General features: G+C 45.2%; 1 pseudogene; it reads right to left on the reverse strand.

The window, feature by feature from the left end:
• Positions 1–14,568: 14,568 nt before the first annotated feature.
• LOC100605133 lies at positions 14,569–15,284 on the reverse strand (annotated as a pseudogene).
• Between the last annotated feature and the right edge of the window lie 551 nt (positions 15,285–15,835).

Genomic DNA, 15,835 nt, shown 5'->3' on the forward strand with positions numbered 1-15,835 from the left:
GGGTTTACACGCTCCTCCCACCACACCCGGCTAATTTTTGTATTTTTAGTAGAGACGGGGTTTCACCATGTTGGCCAGGCTGGTCTCGAACTCCTGACCTCGTGATTCGCCCACCTCGGCCTCCCAAAGTGTTGGGATTACAGGCATGAGCCATTGCATCTGGCCAGGAATAATTTTAATGTGATTTTTGGCTTGACATGCTGACTCTGTAACTTAACTTTCACATTAGATATGACACTGCAATACTACTGCTACTGCTACTACTACTAACAGCACCGTTTACAGATTACTACATGTTGAAGTGTTGTTATTTTTAAAGTACATTACCTTATTTAATTACCATAAGAATCCTATAAGAACAGGTACTTAATTATCCCCATTTTCTCTGGGAATTTATGATACTAATAATAATAGCATTGTAATAAAAGCTGCAAACTTTTGAAAGTCTAATAGCTCAGAAAGATCACTTGTTCAAAATCTTAACAGCTCTTAAGTATCAGACCCAGAGTTACAACCCACATTGGTGAAGCTACACAGACAGAACTCATAAAATGTGACAGGCATTGAGAAGTGATTTCTTTCTTTTTCTTTTTCTTTCTTTTTTTTTTTTTTGAGACAGGGTCTCGTTCTGTTGCCCAGGCTGGAGTGCAGTGGCACAACCTTGGCTCACTGCAACCTCCACCTCCTGGGTTCAAGCGATTCTCCTGTCTCAGCCTCCTGAGTAGCTGGGATTACAGGCACACGCCACCATGCCCAGCTAATTTTTGTATTTTTAGTAGAGATGGGGGTTTCTCCATGATGGCCAGGCTGGTCTCAAACTCCTGACCTCAGGTGATCCGCTCTCCTTGGCTTCCCAAAGTGCTGGGATTATAGCGGTGAGCCACTGCACCCAGCTGAGAAGTGATTTCTAATTGGTCATCATATCTCTGTGAGAAGTTGTATCTAAAAGCCCTAGAATGTCATTTGGAATGGATGTATTTGTTTGAGAACATGCATTTAAATCCTGGACAAGACCAGAATGGCTTTGCTGTCACCCTGACAGTTGTTGAGCTGAAGTATTTGTTTCTCTAAAATTATTTGTATAGATTCCTTTTAAAAAGTTATTGGCTGGGCAAGGTGGTTCACGCCTGCAATCCCAGCACTTTGGGAAACCAAGGCAGGAGGATAGCTTGAGGTCAGGAGTTCGAGACTAGCCTGGGCAACATGGTGAAACTCCATCTCTATAAAAAATACAAAAATTAGGCCAGGCAGGGTGGCTCATGCCTGCAATCCCAGCACTTTGGGGGGCCAAGGCTGGCAGATCATGAGGTCAGGAGTTCGAGACTAGCCTGACCAACATGCTGAAACCCCATCTCTACTAAAAACAAAAAAAAATATTAGCCAGGCATGGTGGTGCACACCTGCAATCCCAGGTAGTCAGGAGGCTGGGGCAGGAGAATCGCTTGAACCTGGGAGGCGGAGGTTGCAGTGAGCAGAGATCGAGCCACTGCACTCCAGCCTGGGCAACAGAGGGAGACCCCGTTTCAAAAAAAACCAAAAACCAAAAAACAAAAAAACCCAACAACAACAACAACGAAAACAACAACAACAAAAAAACAACAAAGATTAGCTGGGTGTGGTGGTGCACACTTGTGGTCCCAGCTATTCAGGAGGCTGAGGTGGAAGGATCACTTGAGCCTGGGAAGTAGAGGTTGCAGTGAGCTGAGATTATGCCACTGCACTCCAACCTGGGTGACAGAGCAAGACCCTATCTTAAAATAAATAAATAAATAAATAAATAAATGTCATTTTGTAAGGTAGCTATTGTTTTATATAAAAATGAAAATCTGTTCAACAGAAGCAATGCCTGAAGTTTCAAAAATCATGTAACTTTAGAAACTCTGATAAGAGTTTGTCCATGAGCTTTAAACTGATTTCCCTTCCACAGTAAAGTAGAAATTTGGAGGCCAGTTTCTGCAAATGCTCTGGGTGACTGTGGCCAACACGCCTCCTCTAGATGGTCCTCAGTATTTTTCCTAAATTTGAGATGGTATTTTAGGATTCCATCCAGCTCTATTATATGAATTGAAATATTCCTGGTTTCTCTTTTAATAACTGGATAATTCTGGTCCTTATAAATGGCTAATTTTTATTTCATCAGTTACTGAGTCTAAATATCACCTAGAATATGAAGAGTAAAACTTTCAAAGAGCTCTTCAAAATTTGAGATGTTGTTTTACACAGTGGTATGTTTGTTGTGCCAACAAATATGAAAACAAGTTGTAGGTATATAAACTATTTGTAAGAGCCCATCAACACTGAATGCAAAAGTGGAGATTCTCCTAAACAACTGTGGAAACCACTTTGAAAATAAATATTTTTCTCTTTTGTAATACAAGGTTGAGGCCGGGTGTGGTGGCTCACGCCTGTAATCCCAGCACTTTGGGAGGCCGGGGTGGGCGAATCATGAGGTCAGGAAATGGAGACCATCCTGGCTAACATGGTGAAACTCCGTCTCTACTAAAAATACAAAAAATAAGCCGGGTGTGGTGGTGGGCGCCTGTAGTCCCAGCTACTCGGGAGGCTGAGGCAGGAGAATGGCATGAACTCGGGAAGCAGAGCTTGCAGTGAGCTGAGATCGCGCACGCCACTGCACTCCAGCCTGGGCGACAGAGCGAGACTCCGTCTGAAAAAAAAAAAATACAAGATTGATGTTAAAGACAAAATCTAGATTGATGTTAAAGACAAAATCTATTTCATACTTCCTATGCATTCCTAAAAGTCAACTTTAACTCTTGTGCTGTCTCCTTAACATTTGTTGTATTTTCAAGTCATATCTTTATTTTCCCAGAACTTTCTCATTTTCTGATTGCTTTTTCTGGTTTTACGTTTGTAATATATTTTTTCATCTTTCTGGGGGTCGTTTTTGATTTTTTCGTTATCTGCTTCCTTCAGGGTCAGCTGTTTCTTTGTTCTTTTTTTTTCTTGAGATGGAGTCTCACTCTGTCATCCAGGTTGGAGTACAGTGGTGTGATCTCAGCTCACTACAACCTCCACCTCCCGGATTCAAGCAATTCTTCTGCCTCAGCGTCCTGAGTAGCTGGGACTACAGGCGCGCGCCACCATGACCGGCTGATTTTTGTATTTTTAGTAGAGACAGGGTTTCACTATGTTGGGCAGGCTGGTCTCGAACTCCTGATCTCAAGTGATCTGCCTGCCTCAGCCTCCCAAAGTGTTGGGATTACAGGCATAAGCCACCACACCCAGCCTTGAACTTCTTTTATGTTGTTGTTTTCCTTCAAATTGTTGGTGTTCCTTAGTTGACCATTTGTTTATAATTGGAGGACTTTGATGAATAGGAGAAATAGCTTGTCTTTGAATAGATCTATTTACCCTAAGGTCATCATTCCTGTAAGGACTGTCTGCCTGCAGCCTCTGTAAGAGCAGATGGGTCCCTTAATGAGCAGGCTTGCCTTTGGGTACTGGGCAGTGAAGCCAGCTCAAGTCATCCTCCCAACATCTTCATTGCTAAAGCAAGGAGGACTTTATTCTTTGTGTACTTTACCCCTGGGTGCTGCTTCGTTTCCTTTCTTCCCTCTGGGTCTGCGTGGAGGCTGGAAGTAACCACAGGCTCTGTCTGCCTCTCTCCTTTGTCCCAGTACCCATTTCTAGGGCTGGCAAGATAAACTACCTACTCCAATAAAGAAGCAGTTATTGAGTGGGTGCTGGTTACAAATGCTGCTTCATATACCTTGGAAACAGGGAGGAACCCTCAGTCCTAGATGTTCCACCCTGATTTCTGTCCCTCAATCTACTTTGCTTTCTGTACCTGTGAACTTCAAGACCTATGAGTTAGTCCTATGAACTTTTTGAGGGTGGGGGACATGTCTCATTCACTGTCGTATCTCCAGAATCTAGAATAGTATCTGCCACAGAGTAGGTGCTTGTGAAGTGTTCACGATCCAATGAAGGGCACCAAATTATGGAGGGCCTTGGTGCCAAGTTATTTTATCCTGAAGAAAATGAGGAGTCACTGAAGATTTTTTGAGCAAGGGGAAGTCATGATTGGATCTGTAGTTTTGAAAGATCATTTTGACTGCAGAATGGGCAGTTAGAAGAAGTCTACAGACTTGTTAGAAGACTGTTCCAATTATCCAAATGAGAGATGATGATCAGTGCTTAAACTAAATTTGTGGCAATGGGGATAAAGAGATGGGAATTGATTCAAATGTAAACCAAAAATAAAATTCTAACCCCCCCGCCCCCAGTCATCTGAATGGACTTCTTCCTCAGCCAGGGCACTCTCAAAATATAACCTGAGAGACTGGTTCAGGCCTTGATGGGAAGTGGGGGCCAGCCATGCCTTCTTATACTTCTCTGGTATTAACATCAATGCAGTCTGATAAGAAGCATTTACGGCCAGGTGCGGTGGCTCATGCCTGTAATCCCAGCACTTTGGGAGGCTGAGGTGGGAGGATTACTTGAGCCCTGGAGTTTGAGACCAGCCTGGGCAACATAGTGAGACCCTGTCTCTACAAAAAATAAAAATTAGCCGGATGTGGTGGCACATGCCTGTAATCCCAGCTATTCGGGAGGCTGAGGCAGGAGGATCACTTGAGCCTAGAAGGTTGTGGCTGCAATGGGCCATGATCTGGCCACTGCGTTCCAGCCTGGGGACAGAGTGAGACCTTGTATTTGTCAGTTTCCACACTGCTATACCCAAGACTAGATAATTTATAAAGAAAAGAGGTTTGACTCACAGTTCAGCACGGCTGGGGAGGCCTCAGGAAACTTAAAATCATGGTGGAAGGCAGAAGGGAAGCAAGGCACCTTCTTCACAAGGCAGCAGGAAGGAGAAGTGCTGAGTGAAGCAGGAAGAGCCCCTTATAAAACCATCAGATCTCGTGAGTCTCACTCACTATCACAAGAACAGCATGGGGGAAACTACTCCCATGATCCAATTAGCTCCACTTGATCTCTCCTTTGGCATGTGGGGCTTATGAGGATTCCAATTCAAGATGAGATTTGGGTGGAGACACAAAGCCTAACCATATCAGACCCTGTCTCTAAAAAATAAAAATTTAAAAAAAAGAAAAGAGGCCGGGCGTGGTGGCTCACGCCTGTAGTCCCAGCACTTAGGGAGGCCGAGGCAGGCAGATCATGAGGTCAGGAGATCGAGACCATCCTGGCTAACACGGTGAAACCCCGTCTCTACTAAATATACAAAAAATTAGCTGGGCATCGTGGTGGGCACCTGTAGTCCCAGCTACTCGGGAGGCTGAGGCAGGAGAATGGCATGAACCCGGGAGGCGGAGCTTGCATTGAGCCAAGATCGTGCCACTGCACTCCAGCCTGGGATACAAAGCGAGACTCTGTCTCAAAGATAGTGCAATGGCACTATCTCAGCTCACTGCAACCTCTGCCTCCTGGGTTCAAACAATTCTCCTGCCTCAGCCTCCCAAGTAGCTGGGATTACAGGTGTCCGCCACCATGTCCGGCTAAGTTTTTGTATTTTTAGTAGAGATGGGGTTTTGCCATTTTGGCCAGGCTGGTCTCGAACTCCTGACCTCACGTGATCGACCTGACTCGGCCTCTCAAAGTGCTGGGATTATAGGCGTGAGCCACCACATCTGGCTGCAAGGACCACTTTCTAGGCAAGAAAACCAATAAAAGAAGAAATTCTGAGAAGATAACACTGGCTAAGTAGGGAAGGCTCTGTTACCAGAAGGCTCTATTGTAGAAGGGCCCAGATGCCAGAAAATGGCCCTGAGCCAGGGAGCCAATGTCACTCTGGAAACAGGTCAGTAGTGTGAAGGGAGAGGCTCTTTCAGGTGTCCCTGGCATGAATATTGTGGCAAGCAGAATAATGGAGCTCCAAAGATACCCATTTTGTAACTCTCAGCATCTGTGAATATATTACATGGCAAGGAGGTGTAAGCTAAAAGAATCCAAAGTCCCTCCACCAACTGAAGGGACTCCCTCTTGGCCAAGGGGACCTCTCGCAAAAACCTTAAAGACTGAATTCCTGGCCATGACGAGAAGTGAGATTGAACATGCCTCGTTATACCCCCACCCCTTTGGAGCTTAGGCACAACAACTGACCAGCATTAATGTTAAAATAGAGATCATAACACTAACAAAACAGACTCTTTATGACTAAGATACCCAATTATAAACAAGACCTAAGGCTATGCAAGTCAAAGGTTAAATTGTAGTTGCCGGTCATTGATCTTGTGACATAGCATCCTTATCTTAAAACATTCCTTTCTGTTGACTCCCAAGTTTTAGACAGAGCTTTACTCCTTTAACCAACTGCAAGTTAAAGAATCTAGGAGGCCACCTATGACCTGTAAACCCCCACTTCAAAATATCCAGCTTTTTTTGGCCAAACCAGTGTATAAACTCCATGTATTGATTTATGACTTTGCCTGTAACTTCTACTTCCCTGAAATATATGAAACAGAGTTGTGACCTAACTGCCTCACGACCACTTACTCAAGGCTTCTTGGATTTGTGTTTCTTCCTGGGCCCCAATCACTCATGTTGGCTTAGAATAAGTCTCTTTAAAATCTTTTAGAGTTTGTTTTTTCCATTAACTGAAGAATTAAGTTTGTAGGTGGAATTAAGTTTGCTAATCAGCTGACTTTGAGATGGAGTGATTATCCTGGATTATCCAGGTGGGCCCAATGTAATCATAAGGATCCTTATAAATAAACAAGGGAGGCAGGGAAATTCGTGTCAGAGTGATTTGATATGAGAAACGCTCAACCTATGCCTTTGAAGATGGAGAAAGTGGGTCAGTCATGAGTCATGTGGTGACCTCTAGAAGCTAGACAAAGCCAGGAAACTGATTCTTTTCTGCAGCCTCCACAAGGGAATGAAGGCTGGCATCTAAACTCAACCAGCAAAATAAATTCAATAAGGAAGATTTGAAGATCAAAGACCTTCCTCTCTCTGGCTTCACATTTCTCATCACTAGGTCAGTGATGTTCAAATCATTTTTAGGTGACAGTTTTAGGTGTCAATTGACTGGGCCACGGAGTCAAGAAGGTTTGGTCAAGCATTATTCTAGGTGTGTCTGTAAAGGTAGGTGTGTGTGTGTGTGTGTGTGTGTGTGTGTGTGTTTTAATATAGAGATCGGGTCTTGCTCTTGCTCTGTTGCCTAGACTGGAGTGCTGTAGCATGACTATAGCTTACTGCAGCCTCAGCCTCCCAGGCGCAAGCAATCCTCCCATTTCAGCCTCCCAAGTATCTAGAACTACAGGTGCATGCCAGCACCTCTGGCTAATTTATTTTAATTTTTTTTTGTAGAGACAAGGTCTTGCTCTGTTGCTCAGGCTGGTCTCGAATTCCTGGGCTCAAGTGATCCTCCTGCCTCAGCCTCACATAGCCCTGGGATTACAGGTGTGAGCCACTGCATCCAGCCTGCAGGGTGTCCCTGCATGATAATAATATCTAAATCAGTAGGATGAGTAAAGCAGATTGCCCTTTCTAATGTGAGTGGGCCTCATCCAACAGTTGAAAGCCTGAATAGAACAAAAAAGCTGACCCTTCCCTGAGTAAGAGAGAATTCCTCCTGCATGATGATCTTCAATCTGGGACATTGACTTTTTTTCTGCCTTTGGCCTGAAACATTGGCTCTCCCTGGGTCTCGAGCCTGCGGGCCTTTGGACTGGAACTAAATTATCAGCTCTCCCGGGCCTCCAGGTTGTCTACTCACCCTGCAGATCTTTCAACTTGCCAGACCCCATAATTGTGTGAACCAATTCATTATAAAAATAAATCTCGATTGCTGGCAAGATGGCCGAACAGGAACAGCTCCGGCCTGTAGCTCCCAGCGAGATCGACATAGAAGGTGGGTGATTTCTGCATTTCCAACTGAGGTACCTGGTTTATCTCTTTGGGACTGGTTGGACAGTGGGTGGAGCCCACGGAGGGCAAGCCGAAGCAGGGTGGGGCGTTGCCTCACCCAGGAAGTGCAAGGGGTGGGGGAATTTTCACCTTTACCCAAGGGAAGCCATGAGAGACTGAGCCTGAGGAACTCAGGCACAGATACTGCGCTTGTCCCATAGTCTTCACAACCCACACACCAGGAGAATCCCTCTGGTGCCCACCCCACCAGGGCCCTGGGTTTCAAGCACAAAACTGGGCGGCCATTTGGGCAGACACCCAACTAGCTGCAGTTTTTTTTTTTTTTGTCTTGAGACAGAGTCTCGCTCTGTCGCCCAGGCTAGAGTGCAGTGGTGCGAACTCGGCTCACTGCAAGCTCCGCCTCCCGGGTTCACGCCATTCTCCTGCCTCAGCCTCCTGAGTAGCTGGGACTACAGGTGCCCGCCACCACACCCGGCTAATTTTTTGTATTTTTAGTAAAGACGGGGTTTCACCGTGTTAGCCAGGATGGTCTCGATCTCCTGATCTTGTGATCTGCCCGCCTCGGCCTCCCAAAGTGCTGGGATTACAGGCATGAGCCACCTCGCCCGGCCTGCAGGAGTTCTTTTTTTTCCATACCCCAGTGGCGCCTGGAACACCAGTGAGACAGAACCATTCACTCCCCTGGAAAAGGGGTGCAGAAGCCAGGGAGCCAAGTGGCCTGGCTGAGTGGGTCCCACCCCCATGGAGCCCAGCAAACTAAGATCCACCAGCTTGAAATTCTCGCTGCCTCTATCGCTCTTGGATGATTCTTCTCAATTGTGATGCTTCTGTGGCACATTGACCATCTGTACCTCTAGAACCTAAGCAAGGGATTGCTTCTTCTTCTTCTTCTTTTTTTTTTTTTTTTCCTGAGAGGGAGTCTTGCATTGTCGCCCAGGCTGGAGTGCAGTGGCAGTCTTGACTCACTGCAACCTCCAACTCCCTGGTTCAAGTGAGTCTCCTGCCTCAGCCTCCCGAGTAGCTGGGATTACAGGCGTGCACTGCCACGCCCAGCTAATTTTTGTATTTTTAGTAGAGATGGGGTTTCACCATGTTGGCCAGGATGGTCTCGATCTCCTGACCTCATGATCTGCCCTCCTCAGCCTCCCAAAGTGTTAGGATTACAGGCTTGAGCCACCGTGCCCGGCCAGGGCTTGCTTCTTCTAACCAGCCACGGGCTGACTTTGTCTGGTGACCTTGTCTGCCTGCTATTTCACTGTTCCTGCTTCCATTCACCAATTCCAGTGGTGTAGCATGCTTTCAGCCCTTGGCCGGCTGACCAGCAAGAAGATGGACCTTTACATTCAAACGAAGGTGGCTTTATAACAAGAAGAACTGAAGGCTGAAACAATCTCTTGCTGCTGCAAAGAACAAATTTTATGTTTCTTCTTCTAATCTTGACAAATGACCTCTTGAAGAGATTCTATGCTACTTTCTCTTTCTCCCTATATGGGACCTTAATGTAGCACAGTGAGACCCAAAGAGGAGCACATTTTCTATTACCACTGCTCTGGGCTGTGGGGCTTTCAGCTGCTGCTGCCAAAATCTGGTCGTCTAAAATTCTTCCAGTAGAGGCTAAAAGATGATACAACTCCTTAGGGTTCTCAATCTCCACCTGGTTGTTTTCCTATTCTTTGCTATCTACCTGCGCTGGCTTGGAAGCCTGCTAAGAAAGGCACAATGTGGTGCTTGGGGCATCTCCGGGACCCCAAGACCACCAGGCAATTGCCATGTATTCAGAGGGAAGGTTTTTTTTTTTTTTTTTTTCCGTCTGCAACTCAGGAGCTGGGCCTCTGCTACAGGCACTTACAAATGATGTTTTCATTTTAAAAGACTTAACAATCTGATATTCAATATGGCTCATGGTGGAGCTCCAGCATTTCTCCCTCCCTCCTGGTTTGCCTACAGAGGTAGACTCAGAAGGAGATTGTGGTCTGCGTTTCCTGTTAGGAACATATCAGTGCTCATCTTATTATTATAAGCCCCTTACTTTTGCGAATTTAAAGTAGTACTGACAAGCCTGGGTTGTGAAGTGGGCTTTCCTTGGTCCTTAGGAGGCTAGCCTAGATTTTGCCATTGGGGAAGATCAGTTTTCAGTTTCCCACAGTATGCTGCTTTTTTTTTTTTTTGGAGACGGAGTCTCAGTCTCACTCTGTTGCCCAGGCTGGAGAGCAATGGCATGATCTCAGCTCACTGCAACCTCCACCTCCTGGGTTCAAGCAATTCTCCCTGCCTCAGCCTCCAGAGTAGCTGGGATTACAGGCGACCACCACCATGCCGGGCTAATTTTTGTACTTTTAGTAGAGACGGGGTTTCGCCATGTTGGCCAGAATGGTCTCGAACTCCTGACCTCAGGTGACCCACCCGCCTTGGCCTCCCAAAGTGCTGGGATTACAGGAATAAGCCACCATGCCCGGCCAGTATGCTGCTCTTGTAGTGGCCTTCCTGAGTCCACTCTTACCTTTTGGTGTAGAAGTTACACTGCTGTGTCAGTGTAACTTCTGAGGTCAGTGTTTCCAAGTGAGATGAAGCCAGTGCTTGGAGCTGGGCTTTGAGCACAAGTGAGCAAACACCAGTATTCTCATACTCTTTTTTTTTGAGACGGAGTTTTGCTCTTGTCGCCCAGGCTGGAGAGCAATGGGCACGATCTCGGCTCACTGCAACCCCCGCCTCCCGGCTTCAAGTGATTATTCTGCCTCGGCCTCTCTGGTAGCTGGGATTACAGGCTCCTGCCACCACACCCAGCTATTTTTCTTTTCTTTTCTTTTCTTTTTTTTTTTTTTTTTTTTTTTTGTATTTTTAGTAGAGACAGGGTTTCACCATGTTGGCCAGGCTGGCCTCGAACTCCTGATCTCAGGTGATCCACCCACCTCGGCCTCCCAAAGTGCTGGGATTATAGGCATGAGCCACCGTGCCTGGTCCCAATTTGCTGTTTCCCAGCAAATCTTATTTCTTTTTATTTAGAGAATGCATGTCTTTTGTGTTAAGAAACCAAAGAGAAATAAAGAACACTTCTTATATATATATATTTTCTATATAATTCCGTATAGATCCACCTAATGTTTTATTAATTAAGTGAGAAGAGAATTACTGTTTTTAACCCTAAAGGGTATTGATTACAGTAAAACTATCAATAAAAAAATTGGTTGCAGGCTGGGCACGGTGGCTCACACCTGTAATCCCAGTACTCTGGGAGGCAGAGGCAGGAGGATTGCTTGAGGCCAAAAGTTTGAGACCAGCCTGGGGAACATGACGAGACCTCATCTCTCCAAAAACCTTATTTCTTTTTTATTTATTTTTATTATTTTTTTTTGAGACAGAGTCTAGCTCTGTCACCCAGGCTGGAGTATAATGGCACAATCTCAGCTCACTGTGACCTCTGCCTCCCGGGTTCAAGTGATACTCCTGCCTCAGCCTCCTGAGTAGCTGGGATTACCAGCACCCGCCACTGCTCCCAGCTAACTTTTGTATTTTTAGTAGAGATGGGATTTCACCATGTTGGCCAGGCTGGTCTCGAACTCCTAACCTCAAGTGATCTGTCTGCCTCAGCCACCCAAAATGCTGGGATTACAGGCGTGAGCCACTGTGCCTGGTGCCAAAAACCTTTTTTAAAAAAATGTTAAAAAAATAAAAATTATCACGCCACTGTACTCCAGCCTGGGTGACAGAGTGAGACCATGTCTCAAAAACAAAAACAAAACATCTTTTTAATTTAATTGTAGATTCACATGCAGTTGTAAGAAATGAAACAGAGAGATCCCATATACCCTTCACCCAAATTACCCCCATGGTCACATCTTGTGTCACTACAGGACACTGTCACAACCAGGAAATTGACATTGGTACAATCCATTGACCTTATTTGATTTCATCAGTTTTACATGTGCGTATGTGTGTGTGTATTTAGTCCTATGCAGTTCTATCACATGTAGATACATGTGACCACCACCGCAGTCGTGAGACAGAACAGTTCCATCACAAAGATCCCTTGTGGTAGCTTTTTTTTTTTTTTTTTTTGAGACAGGGTCTCACTCTGTCGTCCAGGCTGGAGTGCAGTGGCATGATCTCAGTTTACTGCACCCTCTGCCTCCTGGGCTCAAGCGATTCTCCAGCATCAGCCTCCCAAGTAGCTGGGACTACAGGTGCACACCACCACGCCTAGGTAATTTTTGTATTTTTTGTAGAGATGCAGTTTCACCATGTTTCCCAGGCTGGTCTCGAACTCCTCAGCATCCCAAAGGGCTGGCATTACAAGCATGAACCAACATGCTGCCTGATTGTGCTAACCTTTTATAGCAACAGCCATCCCCCTCCCTTCTCCAAAATCCTTGAGCCCTGGCAACCACAACCCTGTTCTCAATCTCTATAATTTGTCATTTCAGGACTATTATATAAATGGAACTGTACAGTATGTAACCTTTTGAGATTGCCTTTTTTTCACTCAGCGTAATTCCCTGGAGAGTAATTTGGGTTGTTTTATATGCCAAAAGTTCTTTCCCTTTTTATTGCTGAGTAATATTCCATGGTATGTGTGTACCATGGTTTGTTTCACCATTTGAAAAGTGAAAGACATTTTGGTTGCTTCCAATTTTGGACTGTCATGAATAAATCTGCTAGTTCATTTTCCTACTTAAAAAAAGTTGACTTATTGCCTACATCAGTGATCTTTACACTTGAGTCCATGAACTCCTAGGGAGTCCATTAACATCCTAAAATTCTATTCAAACTTGTTGTTTTTCTTTGAAGAGGGTCCATTGCTTTAGGTGAAAGAGACTCTTACTCCAGTACTAATGTTTCCATAGAGGAGAGGTGACTTCAGTACTCTCCAGGAGGCACATTTCTTTTTTTATTTTAATTTAATTTTATTATTATTTTTTGAGACAGAGTCTTGCTCTGTCACCCAGGCTGGAGTCCAGTGGTGCGATCTCAGCTTGCTGCAACCTCTGTCTCCTGGGCTCAAGTGATTCTTCTCCCTCAGCCTCCCGAGTAGCTGGGATTACAGGCATCCACCACCACATCCGGCTAATTTTTGCATTTTTAGTAGAGACGGAGTTTCACCATGTTGGCCAGGCTGGTCTCGAACTCCCGACTTTAGGTAATTCACCTGCCTTGGCCTCTCAAAGTGCTAGGATTACAGGCGTGAACTACCATGCCCAGCCTAGGAGGCACATTTCTACTCCCTCTCCAACCTTTATTTGCTTCTCCCCACAGGAGGAGGAGTAACTAATACTTATGATGGTCTGCTTTTCATTGGTCCCAATTCTGGGCCAGGTTAATATGTTCAAGGTCACTGCAAATAAATGATCTGACCTCTTGCTCCATTTGTCTGTACAAATGGTAAATATTTTGTTTCCTGCTTCTGTGGCCAGGTCATGGCTTCTCCTGCCTGTGGCTGGATGGCTAATTCTGTCTAAATTAGGAGGAAGAAGTAGGAAGTCCATTTTGGCCTTGGGGCTCTTCTATGTTCTCCAATACAGCATTAATATTAGCAAAGCTCATACTTTAACTCCCATCTCATTCTGTATATATTTCATTTTTTTTAAAAAAAGTGATACTGTTTATTTAACTTCAAAAGCATTTCAGCATTCTAAACATACAAAAGGATAACAGAATGTTGCAAATCGTGTTTGAGTACAGAAGGTTCTTGAACTTTCATTGATGCAGTGGCTCTTTGCTTTGCTGACAACGAAGAGTTCTATAGTTTGTTTTAAAACAAACAGTTTAAAAACTACCACACACAAAAAAAACCCCAAAAACGTCTCACGCCAGCTGAGCCCACTTTGTTCACAGCTAAGATGGCAGCAGAATGCTATGTCAATATATACAGAAACAAGACAACCGGAAGCTAAATGGATGCCCCCTGCAGAGTCAACAGGTCCAGCCTTACACTGCATGCCCTGCGCTACGGCCCCTCCAAAAGGCATCTTCCCCACAGCCTCAACACCAAGCAAGGAGCATCAAGAGTTTTTCTCGGGTGTTTTGTTCTTTTTACAAACTATAGATGTATACAGTTGACAACTCAGGATTTCTAACCAATAACCATATAGTTAACACCATCTTACGAAAAAAAAAAGCCAAAAACATTATTAAGTGCCTTCCCACACCAACAGCAAAGTGCACAGAGTGAGGAGAACAGCAGAGTACCTTTTCATTTTAAAAATGTTTGGAAATATGTACAACTTTGATACAGTTTCAGGGTGCTCTGGACACCCATGGCCACATCACATAAACCACTGACAATCTCTAGAGCACTTTGAGAGACTACAATATGATCGTGATCAAATTTTGCAGATAAGCCTAATGAGGGCAACAGACACTTCTTAAATAAGAGATGTGTCAATTACTGCGCTCTAGCCAGCGCCTGTAATCCTTCCACTTTGGGAGGCTGAGGCAGGCAGATCACCTGAGGTCAGGAGTTCAAGACCAGCCTGGCCAATGTGGTGAAACCCCATCTCTACTAAAAATACAAAAATTAGCCAGGCATGGTGGCTCACGCTCGTAATCGCCAGCTACTCGGGAGGCTGAGGCAGGAGAATTGCTTGAACCTGGGAGGCAGAGGTTGCAGTGAGCCGAGACTGTGCCATTGCACTCCAGCTTGGGTGAAAGAGCGAGACTCCATCTCAAAAATAAAACAAAAACAAAAACAAAAAATTATGGTGCTCCCCTACTCTAAGGTATTCACAAGGAGACAGATAAACAGTTTTTAAATTCATCCTCCTCGTCCTCCTCCTCCTCTTCTTCCTCCTCATCTTCTTCATCTTCCTCTTCCACCTTTATCTGGGCAACTTCAGCAGGACTCTGAGCCATCAAATTTTCCTTTCGACTTATACTCAGCAACATCCTTATACTCTTCCTTCAGTTTTGCCGCCTTACTGATGTAAGGCTGCTTTTCACTGTCATTTAAGTTATTCTACATCTCACCCAGCTTTTTTGCCACGTCTCCAATACAGGTGCCAGGGTTTGTGGATTTTATCTTGGGGTGGAATTCTGAACAGAACAGGAAGAATCCAGATGGTGGCCTTTTGAAGGTATTAGAATCCTTCTTCTTCTTGCCTCCCTTAGCTGGTCCATAATCCTTCATTTCCTGATCATAGCGTACTTTATCCGCCTTTGCCAATTCATCAAATTTAGACTTGTCTTTCCTGGACATTGTCTTCCACCTCCTGGAGCACTTCTTGGAAAATTCTGCAAAATTGACAGGGACCTCTGGGTATTTCTTCTTACGTTCTTCTCTGCACGTCTGCACAAAGAAGGCATAAGCAGACATCTTGCCATTTGGTTTCTTGGGGTCACCTTTAGCCATCCTGACTATATTGTTCACTAGTCTGGGCAGCGCAGGGCATGACATGCAGCTCTGCGCTCCCCAGCCTCGTGCTAGCTGCCTCCAGGAGCTGCCTCCTCCTTCCTTTCTTTCCTTTCCTTCCTTTCCTTCTTTCTCTCTCTCTCTCTCTCTTTCTTTTCTTTTTTCGGAGTCTCTCACTTGTCGCCCAGGCTTGAGTGCAGTGGTGCGATCTCAGCTCACTGCAACCTCCGCCTCCTGGATTCAAGCAATTCTCCTGCCTCAGCCTTCTGAATAGCTGGGACTACAGGTGTGTGCCACCACGCCTGGCTATTTTTTGTATTTTAGTAAAGACAGGGTTTCACTATGTTGGTCAGCCTGGTTTCGAACTCCTGACCTTGTGATCTGGCCACCTCTGCCTCCCAAAGTTCTGGGATTACAGGCATGAGCCTCCATGTCCGGCCCTCCTGTATATATTTCTTTATTGGCTCAGATTCCTTAGGGAAGGTGATTAATTAGCACCCTTGATCCCCTTCCCTATTATGTACATAGCTTTCCTTTGAAGAGGATCCCATCACACCATACCACACCACACACACACACACACCCACACACACCTTTACCTTAAGGACCTATACCTATAGGGTATAGTCCACAACTCTTTAT

The sequence above is a fragment of the Nomascus leucogenys genome, chromosome X, assembly GCF_006542625.1.
Source record: "Nomascus leucogenys isolate Asia chromosome X, Asia_NLE_v1, whole genome shotgun sequence".
In the NCBI taxonomy this organism is placed as follows: domain Eukaryota; kingdom Metazoa; phylum Chordata; class Mammalia; order Primates; family Hylobatidae; genus Nomascus; species Nomascus leucogenys.